The sequence below is a fragment of the Galleria mellonella genome, unplaced genomic scaffold (assembly GCF_026898425.1).
Source record: "Galleria mellonella isolate WM207_F2 unplaced genomic scaffold, CSIRO_AGI_GalMel_v1 utg264, whole genome shotgun sequence".
Taxonomy (NCBI): Eukaryota; Metazoa; Arthropoda; class Insecta; order Lepidoptera; family Pyralidae; genus Galleria; species Galleria mellonella.
Genome location: NW_026442060.1, coordinates 245,001 through 257,571, shown reverse-complemented (window position 1 = coordinate 257,571; position 12,571 = coordinate 245,001). Strand labels below are relative to the sequence as shown.

The 12,571-nt window shown below is 33.1% G+C and overlaps 1 protein-coding gene across 2 annotated transcripts in view; it reads left to right on the top strand.

Moving 5' to 3' along the window:
* Positions 1-3,982: 3,982 nt before the first annotated feature.
* LOC113511500 (uncharacterized) overlaps positions 3,983-12,571 on the top strand; it is a 166,656-nt gene continuing 158,067 nt past the window's right edge. For both annotated transcript variants that reach the window (XM_026895124.3, XM_052895052.1), the window contains exon 1: positions 3,983-4,270. The gene's annotated coding sequence lies outside the window, so the exon portion shown is untranslated. The remainder of the gene's footprint in view (positions 4,271-12,571) is intronic.

Sequence of the window (12,571 nt, the reverse complement as noted above, 5' to 3'; positions counted from 1 at the left end):
CTGATCTCGAAACATTTTCCATAGCTGTGGATATTTTGTTAATTTTAAACTTTCGCGTTGTTGACACTTATTTTAAATACTCTATTGGGATTTAATGCGATGAGAAGTTGCAGGTATATAGTAGCACTATTACCTGTACAGCAGTTCAATCCACGTCGAAATGTTGGCAATAAAAATCAAATATGTAGGTACTATTTACCTGCATTTTTCGTTGCGTTACGTCCTGATAGTGTATTTTAAATATTCTATCGAAATAGGTATATTTACTTTAGCAAAAAAAAAACAGAGATTTGAGTCTTACACACGCTCGCAGGGTGAAAGGGATTGTTAGCAATGGAGTTTCACAGCCCCTTTGCTAGTAATATGCCTTAATAGGTTGACCTCCACGTGGTTCCCCCTGGAAACCATCGTGAACAATTCTTGTTGAATTCGTTACGATGGGCTAACTGACCTACTTCATCCTCACCTATCATCCTTCACTGGTGCCCTGCCGGTGTATACCGATAGCGCGGGTGATGTTACCATTCCATTATCATCCGTTAAAAAAACACACGTTCGCACATGCACACGTACATACACACATGTACATTTAACGACGACAAAAAAAACCTACTATTATTAATAGTTTTTATAACTATCTATATCTCTCTAGGCTATCCGATCCATATAGTGGTTAAGTTAGAAATTTTTGTCCAAGTTCATAGACCAAAAAAAGAACTAAAAAAATTTTTTTTAAATTTTCGTTTCGGTAATCATTAGGATTAAGCAGAACACGTTGCTTAAAAATTTTTTTCATCATAAGATCTCAAAACTAGAAACTTTGAGCTTTAAAATCCTTTCTATTTAAAATCCAATACGACCATTTTTAAAGGAAATATAGATACTTGAAAAATCTCAAAAATTTGCATTTTTTTCTGATCTCTTAATTTTTTCCACTAGTGTATAACTTTTGTTTGTAAATGCAATTATTATAATTGCTTACGCACACGCGATATATCACCTACCTACTTACGGTAAACATAATATGACTGGTAAAATTTCGTCCGTGCAACTGTGATGTGTTCATTATTATATTATAATTATTATGACTGTCCACTGCTGAACATAGGCCTCTTCCATGAAGGGAGTTTTACCAGTAGTTGCTATTCTTAGCAAGTACTGGCCTTGTTCATTAGCCGTGATAAAACCTATATCTTCATCCATTCCATATAGTACACCAATATTCATACGGATTAGTTAAGTTTTTAAGGCGTTAAATGGCAATAAACAAACAAACTTATTTTCACATATATATATTTTAATGGATCATAACGAAATTGTAACCCCGTTTCCGCTATCGGTATACGCTAGCGATGCTCCAGTAAGGGGTGATAGGTGACGATGAAAGTAGGTCAGTAAACCCATCGTGACGAAATACACTAGATTTAATCACAATGGTATTCAGGGAGAACTGTGGGGTCAACCTGATAGGGTGAATTGCTAGCAATGGGTCAGTTTCCATTTCTAACAATCCTTTCCCCATTTCACATTTGTGTTAGGAAGGTATTCATCACATAAATTTAATTATTAATTATTTCACGTATTTCGCCAAACTATGAATATAGTTTGTTGACGAAACTGATAGGGCTAAATTACAAAACTTACCGAATTGAATTGTTTCTACGCTACTACAAATCTGACTAATATGTCTACACGTAGACACACGCTACAAATGCGTGTTTCGTAGTTCGGGGTGATCGCGTAGAGTTCCAAGACTAACTTTTACATATATTCATACATACCCGTTACGCATGTCCCCCATTGGGGTGGACAGAAATAGATTTTTGATATAATCAAATTTAGATAAAATCGAAAACAAATTCAAATAGTCGTTAAATGGTCCAAACAAGAAAGAAGAAGAGAGAAGGTCGTAAAAAGAGAACGCTTAACGCCAAACTCCAACATTATTGTCTAAACGAATAAATAAAATATGTAACTCCTTATTCTCGACGTATAATAGTAAGACACTTATGTAGCTATTAAATTTGAACGGGTAATGCAAATATAATGCTTTTGACGTAACGTATAAGTTGAGTCATCCAAATATACAAGCATACTCGTATGTAAGTTAAGACAAAAAATTTTTCCGATCTTGCTTACATTTCCGTGTTATGTTTATAATGGTGTCTTATTCTAATTCGAATTCAAATTGAATTAAATTTTTTTTTTAATACAATGTTTGGAAAGTCGTTATTTGTTGAGAAGAAACTCAACACTTACTATTTTAAATCTCTATCGACATTATTTGTATTTATTGATATATACTATGTATGGCCGTTAAAAGCCCGTACATGATCGATAACCATCATGCACATTTATCATTCAAGAAATCGTTTGGTTTTTTTTTACAACTAAGAATCACAAACGAGCTGACGGGCCATTTGATGGAAAGTGGTAATCGTCGCCTATAGACATGAGCAGTACCATGGACATAACAGAGTATACTGTTTCGCCTATGATACCTCCATACATTGCCATTCCTGAGGACTCAGATGGTATTCCTCTGTAGCCTTTAAATTCACGCAATATCCCACCCTTCAAACCGAAATACAGCCATGCAAACACAACTGCTTTACGGTTGAAACACGAATGGGACAGAGGTATCCAAGTAAACGACTTTTATACAAAGTCTCCCTCTTGTAATAGTGTGTAACAGGCTTCGTTTTAATAAGTGTTTTAATAATAGTTTTAATTTTATTAAAAGGTAGATTCAAAATATCCTTCGGTATCTTACTATAACATTTAAAGCCCATTCCTATAAAAGATTTTTTTTTAACGATACTTCGGAACAGCAAGTTTAATTTTGGTTCTAGTGTTAAGATTATTAAGATCGCTGTTTCTAGGAAACAGTTGAAGATTTCTGCGTATACACAAAATGTTTGCGCATATATATTGTGAAGCTACGGTGTGAATATTTGCTTCCTTGTTATTTAGATTGCGTTATTGCTGTCATTGTGTGTCATATCTATTAGGACTGCAGGTATCGCGTAATAAGTTCATTATTACTGATATCGATTCAAAAGCAGATTGCGATTTTGATTTGATCCCAATTCGTATGAGTTATTTCGTACCAGCTGAACGAATTATGATCGCATTATCATTATATCATACAACTAGTGTACATAATATAATAATAAATATGTTTACGACAACAAATTTAAATGAGAGGAGAGTTGATGATGTAGAGGCATTGTTGCTGGTGTAAAACTCGATATGTCCACTTATCGTCGAGCATATAAGAATCTAATGTGACAAGAGGCGAGCATACCGTAGTCAATGAGATCTATTTCTTTCACAAAGTTGTATATGTGCAACATTCCACATAATCTTTCTTTAACATATCATCTATGTAATTTCAGTAAGCCTCAGCATAACCTTCGTTAGCTTGGAGATAAAATTAAAGATATAATTTTTTTTCCAAGCTGAGGAATCCAAATAGGGTAAACTTGTAGCTATCTCATTGCTAGTAATATATTCTATTAGGTCGTTCTCCACACGGTTCCCCCTGGAAACCATCGTACTGAACTCCAGATGTATTCATCATGATGGGTTAACTGACCTACCTTTTCATTCTCACCTATTATCCCTCACTGGTACCCCGCCGGCGTGTTGGCACTACCTAAGAGAAGACGCCGAGTAGTTTCTTCTAAAATTGTTAAAGCTCTTCGTTTTTGGTATGGAGACATGACAACATATAATTATAATTACAGTAAACATTCTAAGTTACGTTATTTACCAGTTCTATTGAAAAATACTTACCTAATTGCACGATAAGAAAATTCCATTTTAAATCTGTATAGATTGCTTCTAAATGCTCCCTGAAATCGGAGAGAGTATCCGCATAAAAGCTCAAGGTGCAATACTTTTGCAAACTGAATGCAAGTGCACAAGTCGAGACAAAAGCGGTGTGCACAAAATATCCAGAATATACAGGCAAATTTTGGCCCAGTCTGCTGCGAACCGTCGACGTGCACGGTCGCCGCGTGTCCCCGCACAGATATTTGAATTTACCCCGACAATTGACGTAAACGTGCGCTCCTTATAAATTGGATTTTCAAGCGGTGTTATACTGAAATCGAAGCGATAATTTGCATAGAAATCGTTACCTACAGATAACTCCGGTGTGGATTAATTTTTGATTACACTGATACGAAAATGTAAATTGTAATGTGTTGTGCAAATAGATATTGGTGTTATTTTTGAGTTGAGATTAAATGTTGTTTTGGACTCGGTGAGTACTTTTAAATTTTTATTTCCTATTTATTTAAACCAAAATTAATGTACGACGCGAATATATTTAAAAAGAATAACTTATTAATATTAAGCATTTCAAATTACAGTGTGAGTCTCACCTTAATAAGATTTTATAATTAAGCAAAACAAATTTATTAAATATAAAAATAATAATAATTCTTAAAAAGTGATTAAGAAGTGATTCATGAAATATGTATTAATTATGCAATTACATTTTTTTGCTCTTTTTTTTTCTTTTTTGCTCTTGAAAAAAAAATCGTAACAAATATAATTACAAAAATTAAAGAAAAGAGTGAACTTTATCAATTGCAAATAATAGTATTATAATCGATGTAGTTTTATCGTAAATATCACGTACCATACCATAAAAATGAAGCAAATCGGGATTATTTTTTAAAGAAAGTTTGTGATTTCATAAACTAGAAAACAGGTAAAATAATTTAAGTTTTACAAAGAAACTGACTTCATTTGTGGTAAAATCAGTTATTATAATTTAAAAATTAAACTACAGAACGGATTTTAATAAAAATTTTATAGAACAATCTTGTTGCACTTATATACTTTTATTAAACTTATTGTCTATTATCTTTATAGTATATTCATACTTAGCTGGTGGGCTTAGTTTTACTTTTACATAAAGAATTTTTTTTTTCAATTTAGTCTGATGGAGTTACGAGGTAACGTCAAAAATACAACCGAATTGGGAACGTCTTTCTTTTTGAAGTCAGTTAATTAGGATAAAAGTCCAAAACATATTGCGTCGAATTGTGAAATAACAATGGAAATTAATGTAATTCATCCGTGGTGAATTCGTCGCGATAGCATGATTTCACCCTATGCAAGACAATTTCACTTATTTAAAGAAAACACATATTATTATAGAGAATTAATTTTCACACCCTAGAACCAGAATGGTCATGCACAGTGCGGTTTCAGAAAAGTTTGTGGAATCATCTTTCTGTCGAGGCTTTCCTTAGAGACTATAGCATGGGGATCTTAAAAAAAAGCATATTAAGGTTTATTAAGGGTCGGCAATGGGCCCGTGACATTCCTGGAGTTACAGGCGTATATAGGCTACGGTAACTCCGTTCACCCAGACGGGCCGGTATGCTTGTTTGCCACAATAAAAAAAAATAGGGTCGATTCTGAGGCGTCATTGCTCTAAATCTATCTTTAAAATTAAAATTTCAATTTGATATTAAAATTAAAAAAAGGTAAAAATGTATTTATTATATTATCAAAGTATGTTAGTACAAAATTTAGCATTGATTCCTACACTGGACCGAGGCTGTCCTGTAAGAAACAGGATTCGTATTACTTATAGACGCTTACGGAAATTGATATAGGCTTTTTAGTAGTGTACATAATTATTTTCAGTACTTATATTTTATACAAAGTAAATATTTTTATATAAGATTTCATCACTAATGAATTCATAAATATTTGTGATCACACCGAAATCTTTATTTTAAGATTCAATTAATCATCTAATAGAATTAAGTAACAGTTACAATTAATTTAGTTTATGATGGTCCATAAAACAGTAATTTTTCGAAATTATCAAATTAAAATATTAAATCAAGAGATAAATTTTGTAGAGAAATGACACATCAGAATAGGCCCCAGTGCTTGATCTGTTTACGGGTACCCATAATCTATCCATATCAATTATTACCTTTTACCCGCGACTTCATCTGCGTGACCGACATATGATTACTGACCGGCATAAGAAGTAGTTATGCCCTTCTCTATCTCATATACTAGAGGGAGGCTTTGTACAAAAGTCGATTGCTTTGCACGAATAGGAAAGAGGTACCCTGTCCCATTCGTGTTTCAACCGTAAAGTAGTTGTGTTTGCATGGCTGTGTTTCGGTTTGAAGGGTGGGATATGGCGTGAACTTACTAGGTACGGAGGATTAACACCTGAGTCCTCAGGAATGGTAACGCATGGGGGGTATCATGGGCGAAACAGTATATTCTGTTATGTCCATGGTACTGCTCATGTCTATAGGCGACGGTTACCACTTTCCATCAGGTGGGCCGTCAGTTTGTTTGCCATTCTAAGTTGTATAAAAAAATATATCAAAATATTATAGTGATCGGTTAAGCGTCGTTAAGACGCCATAAACGAACAAAAAAAAAAAACTCCTTTTCACATATATAATATTAGATAAGAATTTACCTTCCACTACTGGACATAGATCTCTTTACAAGTGGAGGATATCAGCATACCGGCACGTTAGTTAGGCGACCAGGTATAGAATTTAATCTCGAGTTTTCCTTCTTTTGCTCCTTTTATATTGTTCTTTGTTCACTTAATCCGTCGCCTCCAAGCGATAAAGTAGTTCTAACTCGTTGTATACCGTACGTATTACTGTAATTACGTATATTAAAAAATACATAATATTTATGAGTATTATTCCGTATTTTAATTTGCTAATAAGGTACCTACTTGAGGTAGTAAAAAGTATTTTTTTTTTATACAACTTAGAATGGCAAACAAACTGACGGCCCACCTGATGGAAAGTGGTAACCGCCGCCTATAGACATGAGCAGTACCATGGACATAACAGAGTAACCTGTTTCGTCCATGATACCCCCCATGCGTTGCCATTCCTGTGGACTTAGGTGTTATTTCTCTGTACCCTGTATTTTACATTCTTAACATTGTAGATGTTGGTTTACATTGATTGATATATTGTACTTATATAATTTATTATTAGTTTATTATTTCAATACCGTAATGTAGTTGGCTTTTATGGCTGTGTTTCAATTTGAGGGGTGGGATATGGCAGTGAATTTACAGGGTACAGAGAAATAACACCCGAGTAGTCAGGAATAGCTAAGCATAGGGGGTATCATAGGCGAAATAGTATACTCTGTTATGTCCATGGTATGATATATAATATAATAATAATACATTTTCAAAGATAAACTTTTACACTTTGACATTTATTGCTTTATTTTTTATTTCTTTATTTATTTATGATAACAAACGGTCATTTATAAAATATTAATACAATATGCATCATAATTTTATAACAATGTACCTTACAATTACAATAACAGTATATTAATCATAGTTGTAATTAATGAAGTCCCAAGGAAATACGCAATAAATATAATAACAAATCCAAAGGACTAGTATATATAAGTGCCAAAGCTGAAAAAAAGTGCCGATTTAATACTTATCACGTGAGTAACTATTCAAATTATTTATATTTACTAGACACTATAAATAGTAATTATTGAGATAGGACACAATAGATTAAACAATAAATTATTCTACTAAACAAAACAAAACTATGTTGCCAATAATATATCATACTTCAATTGAAGAAAAATCTGTGAAATCGGTTAGGTATGGTATTAAAAACACCTTTTTTTTTGTGAAAAATTTAGTGTTTTTTTCAATAATATCAATAAATTATATTACTTTGTTTTTGTTTTTAAATTAATAAAACGATTTTTTTATACAACTTAGAATGGCAAAGAAACTGATAGACCACTTAATGGTAAGTGGTAACCGTCGTTTACGGACGTAGTAATACCGTGTATAATATTTATTAATATTATCACCTACTTACTCGTTACAAAGGTAAATTGTACTATTCTAATAAAGCATTTCGTGAATCGATGCGTCGCATTTTTACAGGAGATATCAAATCGACGAAAATCCATTCGGATGAGACACTTAATCATCTACAGACTTCGAATCGAGCTTGGGTCAAAGAGACACTCGACTCCTTTTTGGGTCTGTTAATAAGGGCCCTCCGTCAACGGGTTACGATAATAGGCTATCAGGGTTCTTTTATAAGTGATGTGCATGGCTTTAATCGGTTTTTGGGTTCCGTGATTCAAAAAATGTCACGCGTGTCGGTCTTTGTGATACAGCTGTTTATGTCAATTATAAACTTTAAATAACAATAATAATCAATAGATTTATTTTCTCTTCACAATTCATCACAGTGAAATACAATGAGACATGCTTATATTGAATCAAATTATAAATATAATTGTGAGAGACTGGTGCCTGAGATAGGTATAATACAGGTAGTATTACAGGTCACCAGGGCCTCACTCCGCAGGGTTACTTACTAAGTACTTGTAATATAATATGTGAATTTAATGTAATAAATATAATTTATAGGAAGACATAATTAATTATAATTTAATCTGGGAGTTGTGTGTGTGTGTGCGTGTGTGTGTGCGCGCGTGTGTGTGTGCGCGCGTGTGTGTGTGTGCGAGTATGTGTGCGTGTATGTATGCGTGTGTCTGTAGGTGCATGTGTGTCTCTCGCTGTGTGTCTTTGTGTTTGTACGCATTCATATAAAAATTAAGGTCTTTAAGTTATTTTCTCACATTTGATTATTGAAAATGAGCTAAAATTGGAATGATTACTTCGCCTGTGCTATCAATATACGCTGGCGGAAAACCAATAAAAAAATGAGAAGTGATTAACTGATTGGTACTTAATTACAATAGTTTTCAGGGAGATTGAGTTAAAAATCAATGTGATAGAGTATGTTATTTGCAATGGGGACTGGAGTCCCCATTACGAATAAACCCTTTCCTCTTATAAATGATACTTGCCACTTGTCACAAAATAAGCTGACAGCTCGTTTGACATGCCATGTCGTGTAAAAAACCTACAGTATAAGTAAAAATGCGGGCTTTGCACTTCAACAAAGCTACTTAGTATTCTATCACATCTAGCCGGTGAAAATGGGAGCGCAGGACAAGAGAGAAAATCTTAAACGATTAGAATTAGAATCGGTTCAGCAGTTTTAAAAATTATAGCTACATTCTTCTGCTATTTTAGCTCTAGGAATGATTTTCTAAGAGTACATAGGTGCTAATACATGTATTCCTTCATCATTTAAACCATTATTCGTCCACTGATAGACATAAGACTCCCCCATAGACTGCCATAAGGAACGGTCCTGAGCTATCTGCATCCATTGACTCTCTGCAATGCATTTCAAATCGTCACTTGATCTAGTGGGGGGTCGTCCTACACTGTGTTTGACCGTATAGGGTCACCACTCAAGAACCTTTTTTTCTCCATCGGTTGTCGGTTCTTCAAGCTATGTGACAAGCTCATTGCCACTTCAGCTTGCTTATCCTTCGGGTTATGTCAATTACGTTGGTTGTTTTGCGGATATCTTCATTTCGGATTGTATCACGCAAAGGGACTTACGCATAGCATTGCCCATATCCCGCTGAATAATTTGAAGTTTTTGCATACAATCGTGTATTCCTTACTTGCATTTATTTATTTGTAAAACAGAAATTTCGTAGTTCTAAAATTCTTTTCTATACTTATTTTATAATTTTAGGGGTTATTTTAACATATTTTTTATGACTAGTTTCCACTTTAAGGAACCTGATAGTTATTAATGATAGAATTTTATTGTTAACAGTTTCGTAAGCACACAATATATTATAATGTAATAACCAACGGTTTAAATTTTCATGTAATTAGACCGAAAAGCTTGACTAGTTTCGAATTAATTACACGTGAGTTAAACCGGTAATTATTATATTAAAATGTAGTAATGGGATTTATATCTAATTTTTTTTAAACGTACTTTATTTTAATGTGGTATTTTATTTATTTCCACATTTTACACATTTACATTTCACACAGTATTTCCAAATAGATATGACATTGAAACCTTAAAAAAATATTACCTTACTAAAAGGTCGGCAAAATATGTACAATTCTAATTTATAGCAGAGGTTTTATTAAGTAAAATAGAAATCAAAACAATAATTATTAGAAATTTGTCTAAAAATTATTGTTTTGATTTCTAGTATTAGTCTGTCTGTATATTTATATGCTTGTATTATGTAAAAATTACTACACAAAATCGGACGCATCTTTCAGAGCTGTATTTCTGAATGTCTAATTAAAAATTTGGTATATGTTTTATTTTGAAACGTTGTCTTTAAGTGGAACATTAAAATGGTATTTCATTTTCTGAAATCCACGTGTACGATGTAGCGAGCAAAAAGCTGCTTTATAAAGATAGAGTAAGGATAGAAAATCCCGTCTTTTCGTTATCTTCCCGTGTAGATTCCGGCGTAAAATTGGCCACCACGTCTTTTCCCGTGGGTGTCCTTAGAAACAATTAAGAGAATTTTTAATAGAGGGATGGGCAACAACACCCTTCTTAATACATCACAAAACGCAAAACTGCGGTTGCCAACCTGCCTGCCAAGCGTAACAACTACTGACAAAACCCCCCCTATGGGGGAGACTATATTCAGCAGTGAATAGTTAACGGCTTATACAACAAGGATAGAAAAATATCAAGCGATATTCAGTTTTGTCTATCTGTCTCCTTATGGATTTACTATGAAAATATTTAGATGTAAATGATTTGTGTAACAATAATAAAACGTTTAGAAAGCCATTGTTCTGCCATTGAAATAGCCAACTTGGAGCCACCAAAGAGCAGTAAACTTATAACCAACGTAAATACTCGTCGAACAATATTATTATTCAAAGTGAAAACAACAACTGAACTTTACCGTACAAATATTTACCTCAGCACGGGATCCGAATGCATAATATCTGTGTGTCAATCTTCACGTCAGGTTTTTTAAGGGATAAGCAGAGAGAAATGCATCAAGACAAATCATAAATGAACGTATAGACAGGTATATTTTTGCTTATTGACGTGTGGTTCCAGCATAGAATGTACCGCCCTTTTCTTTCCCGTGGGTGTAATAAAAGCGACTAAGAGAATTTAGTGGTCGACGGATGGGTAGCAGCTCTTAAAACATCACTAAAGCCTAACTACCGTTATCGACTTGCCTGCCAAGCAACCACTGACTAAATCCCGTTTATAGGGAAAGCCTATGATCAGCAGTGGACAGTTAACTCGTATGATGATGATGATTGTCACTTACGGGTACATGAGATCAAAGAAGACAGCAATGCTCAATAACTTGTTCTTTTTAAAGCGTGAGCTGGCGAAAACGTATCTATTGACAGATTCATTTGTCACTTGTCTAGGTGATTAAGTGCGAAAGTTCTTTATCTTCTCAACATTTCTTGTTTTATCCACTTTCGTAATTTTCATTTATGTACATGGGTTCCAGAGGTTTACGGTTCCTCAAATAGTAGGTTTCAGATAATTTTATTAATATAATGTATATATATATATATATATATATATATATATATATATATATATTTGTCATATATTTATAGTCAGTTAATTTATATATCATGATCATGCAGACGAATTCGTAGGTAAAGACTAGTTACAGAATATTTTTTATTATTGTCTCTAAGACTTTTACACTACTTGTGTAATACCGTTTTGAAATGATATACATTATTCCAAAAAAAACTTTTCTACAAACATAACCATAAAAAATATCTAAATACGTAAGTAGTATTGAACTACAGTTTTTGAACTTTCTATATACTTAAAAGTAGCCTTCAAATACTTTTCTGTTTGTTTAGGATGAATAAATATTAAATATAAATATAACGACAGGTACATAAGTCCTATTTCAGTACTTTTAAGTAATGGAGGTACAAAAAATATCTACCTACTTGTATATTTAATAGCCTATCTAAATATATAAAATATATCTATGAAAATATGTTATTTAAAAGGATCCCACCATGGAAAATGTATTGATATTTTAGTGATAAATTAATTGAATGATGTAAAATTCTATTTAATGTTAATGGTATTATTATTGTATTGTTATTGGTATCGATTGGTTGGGTACCTCTGTCCCATTCGTGTTTCTATCGTGTAGCAGTTGTGTTTGCATGGCTATGTTTCGGTTTGAAGGGTGGGATATGGCTTGAATTTACAGGGTACAGAGGAATAACATCTGAGTCCTCAGGAATAGCAACGCATGGGCGAAACAGTATACTCTGTTATGACCATGGTACTGCCCATGTCTATAGGCGACGGTTACCACTTTCTATCAGGTGGGCCATCAGCTTGTTTGCCATTCTAAGTTGTATAAAAAAAGGTGTATCAATTTAAGTAGAAAATACTATGTACTGTTTAATCAATTGGATTTAAAGACTAAAAACAACATAGTATATGGTATTTCATATTATGACAATATCATATATTGTATTATAAATATGTTTATCCTGTCTGAAATTTGAAACATAGGTTCATTTTATAACAAAAGCATTCTCTAAAAAAGAATTCTTAAAAATTTTAGCTTAAAGGGGAAATATATCACCATGCATGCAAAGCTGTGGGAAAAAGCTAGTACAGTATATAAAATGAAC